Raw genomic sequence first — 6000 nt, 5'->3', positions numbered from 1 at the left:
AAATTTTTAATTTTTTTAAATGAGTTTTCATAATTTTTCCTTTTTTTGATATTAAGATTTCCTAAACGATTTTTCAAGAAAATGGTTTTTTAATAATGTCTGTTTATAACTTCTAAAAAAATATTTTTTTAATCAAAATCGGGATAGCTGTTTTTTAACATTTTTATTTAAATGGTTTTGAAATTGTATGAACCTTAACACAAATTTTAACATGTCCTTAAAAGTTTTGAAACTTATCTGGGTTCTTTACTCTTCCATTATGTTGTTCTTTATTCGAAAACATTTTTCCTGGTGTACAAACCTGACAAACAGAAGCTGGAACTAAATAATTGACGAACATTTAAAAAATAAACTAAAGCCTAGTCTAGAGGCAAAACGATTTTGAATTTTCATACAAAACCAGCACAACGAAATCGTAAACGAAAATTTTGCTTTTCGTTGCACAGTACGCAGCTTAGGCAACGAAATTCTTACCTGTGCTAGAATATATGAAGAGTTTTTAATCGTTTTTTTTTACTTTAGACTTACAAAATTTTTCGTTTTGATTCAGCAGCGTACTAGAAAAATTTTAATTTCCAATCACTGTTTTCTTGTTTTCCGTACAAAGTATTTAAAATATTGAATACAAAAATCAGAGAATGTGCAAATACGGGACAATCACGGGACAAATTACAAAATACGGGACACTTATACGTCCCGGGTTTCTTAAATAAAAACCCGGGACAAGCTGTAGAAATACGGGACAGTACCGGGTAAACCGGGACGGATGGTCACCGTAGTAATACTGTGCAATAGCTTTTTTGAAAGCTTATTTTGCATTCTTTCAAATGCTTTTCGATTTTAGTAGTGTTCGCGAATACTTTTTGTGAAATAAAATTTCAAAGTCAAAACTTTGAAAAAAATTGTCAAATTTGGTGTTGAAGTTATTTTTTTTTTTTTCAAATTTGCTTTGCAAGGAGGGACTTTTTTTAAAAAAACTTTATAGCAGCATCGATTTTAACTGGAAAAAAATTATTAATAAATTAAATTAAAAAATATTTTAATAAAAAAAGTAAAAAACGAAAGCACTAACTATATATAACAAATCACTGCTTTTAAAATGAAAAAAAAAAACATTGTTTATAAGTAATTAGTGCATGATTGTCAAAAAAGAATGATTTTGTAATTTATTTTAATAAAATCAAAAAAGCACTTTCTTTAAAAAAATCGTTTTTTGATGTCCAAAATTTCATTAAAAATATTTTAGGCAAACATTTAGCAAAAGTGTTTATATGGGCTTATAGAGTAATTGCTCATCATGCTTTCTCCATTTTTAGACTTGCTAAATATTTGCCTAAACAGAAGATTTTGAGAAAAAAACTTTAAGGTGCGTTTCAAAAAATACATTATTTTCTCATTCAATTTTTAAGTATAAGAAAATAAAAAAAAAATTTTTTCAGAAGAATAGTAATTTACATACTTTTATCTATGCGAGAAATTTGTATTTTATTTTTTTTCTCAAATAATTTTAAGTTTAAACAAAAAGACAAAAGAACACCTTTTTTATTACTTCTATTACAAAAACTGAATTTTTGAATTTCAATCGCATGAATAAACATAAATCAAAGACTTTGAACAAAACAAATATGCTCATCTTAGCAATTTTACTGTTAAGTTTAGAAGTCGTGATCTTTTTTTCCCATTGCTTTAGTTTAAAAAATAATCTTTATATCACCACACTATATGGGGCTGCCCCACTGTGCGCCGTTACTAGCAGTCAGCAAATAAAATTGGAATTGTTTCCTTATTATGGCCGGGTTTTTGTCTTATCGTTATCATTAATAGACAAATCAAATTAGAATTTTGATCAAACGACGCTGTTAACGTTACAGGTTTTTCGTATAAGAATGTCTTGCAAGTAAAATGTAAAAAGAGGTTTCTTGATATTGAAAAGAATGCATCCTAATGTGGAGTATATTATCTAATTTATTACGTTAAAACTTAAAATGATTCCTACAACCTTATGTGGACAATGCTGATTTAATCTTATCCTTGCTCAGTGCTCAAGTTATATCTTTCCCCTTCCATACTTAAACTAGTGCAAAATTTTAAACGATTTAGTGTATTCAAAGCCATTAGTTAGTTACTAAGTTAAAAATCCGTATGCTTTCTGGCTTAGTAATATACCTACTAAAATGGCTTTAGTAATTTACTCAAAGCAATTTTAAGTGGTTTATTTTTCAAAATTCGAAAATCTTACTTCTAAGATAAAATTTTTCATGAATTGATTATTTCCCTAAAACATACTATAATAGTAGAGTAACTAAAGTTCAAAAATGAATTGTTTCGGAAACGGTCAAACAACTCAAATCCGATCTTAACAATTCTATTTTTAAAAATTTATGTCGTTTTCGATTGGTTTTACTCAAGGATTCACTCATTCTGAAATCCAATAAAACAGTTTGAATCGTTTCCACTCAATTCTGAAAGTTTGTATCGGTGTTAGTGAATAATCAAATAAAAAAATTTTAATTTTGTACGAGAAAATTTTGTTTGACATTTATTTTCTATGTATAAGTAATTTTGAGTCGGTTCTGATTTGAAATCGAGAAGAGAATTTTACTTCTGAGAAGCGTTTAAGCTGTCATGTTTTTGTGAATAAAACGCTTTCAGAAGGCTTCTGAATGCTTCCGGACGGCCAATCGAAAACGAAAAAATTTACATAAACAACAACACTAAATGTCATGTTAAAAAAAATCGATGATATTAGTTCCACTTCATTTCAAATGTCCTCAAAAAATTAATTTTATTTGAATTTATTATTTGGCGATCCCCATACACTTTAATGTTTCAATTATTTAAATAGCTACATTTATACACATGTAGAATAAACTGAATTAAGAATTAAATGATGTGATTTAATATATGATCAAAGTAGAGCGCACTCTACAAAATTGTATTTATTGGAATTTTTCGATTCGGAGCCCTTCTCCCGAACACATTTCCCCGGGAGTTTCCATTTAGAATCGGGCTGATGTAGTAATACATTATACATTAGGGTGGGTCAAAAAAATCGAAATTCTTTTTTTTGATTCGGTACTCCGAAAAATCGATTGCTAGACCCCTCTAGAATATACATACCAAATATGAGCTCTTTATATTAATGGGAAGGTCCTCCGCTTTGCAATTTTCCATTTTTACATCAAGCTTCTACTAAAAAAAAAATATTTTTTTTATTAATTGACTTTTTAGCAAATTTATTTTCAGATTCTTGTAGGAAATTGAACGCTCTACAAAAAAGGCCTTATACACTTTTTTCGTTTATCTAACCGTTGAATAGATATTTGAGGTAAAAAAATCGAGAAAATCTTTAAAAATTCGTTTTTTGGTCTTAATTTTGTAACAAACTGAAAAATTATAATCATCAAACGCGCAAGACATATTCTTGTTGGAAATTGATTGCTCCACAAAAAAGGTCTTATTAACTTTTTTCATTAATCTAACCATTCTAAAGATATTCGAGGTCAAAGTTAAAAAAAATTATGAAAACATTTTATATTTTAAAAAATTTTCCAGTTCACTGAAAATTCATTATTTTCAATTTAGCAAGACGTATTCTTGTAGGGGCTTAAACGTTCTACAAAAAATTCCTTGGCATCAAATTGATTGCTTTAACCGTTTAGAAGATATTCGTATCCAAACCAATGCCCACTGATTTCAATAGTTTTCTTATGGCCCGTATGCATTGCGATTTGGATACGAATATCTTCTAAACGGTTAAAGCAATTAATTTGATGCCAAGGAATTTTTTGTAGAACGTTTAAGCCCCTACAAGAATACGTCTAGCTAAATTGAAAATAATGAATTTTCAGTGAACTGGAAAATTTTTTAAAATATAAAATGTTTTCATAATTTTTTTTAACTTTGACCTCGAATATCTTTAGAATGGTTAGATTAATGAAAAAAGTTAATAAGACCTTTTTTGTGGAGCAATCAAATTCCAACAAGAATATGTCTTGCGCGTTTGATGATTATAATATTTCAGTTTGTTACAAAATTAAGACCAAAAAACGAATTTTTAAAGATTTTCTCGATTTTTTTACCTCAAATATCTATTCAACGGTTAGATAAACGAAAAAAGTGTATAAGGCCTTTTTTGTAGAGCGTTCAATTTCCTACAAGAATCTGAAAAGAAATTTGCTAAAAAGTCAATTAATAAAAAAAATATTTTTTTTTAGTAGAAGCTTGATGTAAAAATGGAAAATTGCAAAGCGGAGGACCTTCCCATTAATATAAAGAGCTCATATTTGGTGTGTATATTCTAGAGGGGTCTAGCAATCGATTTTTCGGAGTACCAAATCAAAAAAAAAATTTCGATTTTTTTGACCCACCCTATTATACATGCCTGTTCTGATTTCCATTCGAATTATATTTTCTCCCATTTTCGAATTTTAGCTGGTCCGAATTCCGTATTCTAACACATTTTGCGGACTCACATGTGTTTCGAAATTCAATCCGAGTAGGAATATTCTCCAATATAAACAATATTCTCCAACAAAAAAGTCGAATGGAAATCAGAACGACCGTTTTCAATCCGTACAGAATCCATCTTCGTTTCCGTGATAGTAAAAAATTGTCAAATTTTATTTTACTTCCAAATATCGTGAGTACATTCAACGATATTGAATCCAGAAAACAATTTATTCTGTATTCATACTTTGAATTTGAATTCATGGATTTTAAGAAAATTCTATCGAAGGTCCAACGTGTAGTTTTTTTTAAACCTTATATTTCTGAGACGTTAGTCTTACTAACTTAAATTTTGAATTAACTTACAGTAATTTTGATAAAACACATTTTTAAAAGCTTACGGAAATCTAACAACTAAGGCAACCAAATATGTATGTTATCAATTTACGGTGCGGTGTGGGTCGAATTTTCTAGTTTTGAGAGTTTGAAAGATTTTACCATCTCTTTAAATTGTAAGTTCGTCTATATTTTTAACATGTATTTAACATTAAAAAAAAGGAGTAGGTTCTCCATTCGACTGTATTGGGTCCCATTGCAATTTGATCCAGTTCTGACTATGGCATTGACATCCATGAGAAAACCATAAAAGTATTGATCCATGGAAGTAGGGTTTTTTGTTAAAATTTAATATTATACTTAATGCTATTGTAGGAGGGGAAACCGACGAATACCAGAGTTACGGGCGACAGAGTTACGAGCGTCAAAGTTATGCGAAACCGAAGTTACGAAAAACTAGAGTTACGAATTCTAAAGTTATGTTAAGCTATGACATGTGATTTTTGGGTTGGCAACAATTGCGAGGAACGATATGGAATTATGGAAATACAAACAAGAGATTAACATTTTTCTCATTGGTCAGAACTAAATGAGTAAAGCGAAAATGGGTGTTATTTAATCTTGTAAAATTTTGATTGGATAGGTATAGATATACATATATGGTTTTGTTTTTGTGAGAAGATCGCAAAAACGTTGAAATAGAAAAAAAACATAAGTATACTTATGTAAGTTTGGGGGACATAATTGAAATTAACTTCTTATTTGTCCAACTAATATTGCACCTACGTATCGATATTCTCTTATTTATGTTTCCATAATTCCATATCGTTCCTTGCAATTGTTGCCAACCCAAAAATCACATGTCATAGCTTAACATAACTTTAGAATTCGTAACTCTAGTTTTTCGTAACTTCGGTTTCGCGTAACTTTGACGGCCGTAACTCTGTCGCGCGTAACTCTGTTATTCGTAACTCCGTTACCATTTCATTGTAGGAGTTATGTTATGTTATACATTGTTGTCCTAGAATTTCATAGTGGAATGTATCGTGGGCACAAAAGCCAAATCTATGAAAAAATGGCTTCAAAGTTTTGGAAACTCATAACTCGTGCTACGTACATTGATAGTTGTTTAGTGCTAGGCAATTGGGGTCGACGCAGAGAGGGACCGATAACATATTAAATGACGCATCAAAATGAAAATTTCCAAAAACACAG

The sequence above is a fragment of the Episyrphus balteatus genome, chromosome 4 (assembly GCF_945859705.1).
Source record: "Episyrphus balteatus chromosome 4, idEpiBalt1.1, whole genome shotgun sequence".
Classification (NCBI taxonomy): Eukaryota; Metazoa; Arthropoda; class Insecta; order Diptera; family Syrphidae; genus Episyrphus; species Episyrphus balteatus.
Note: the sequence above shows the minus strand (reverse complement) of the source record.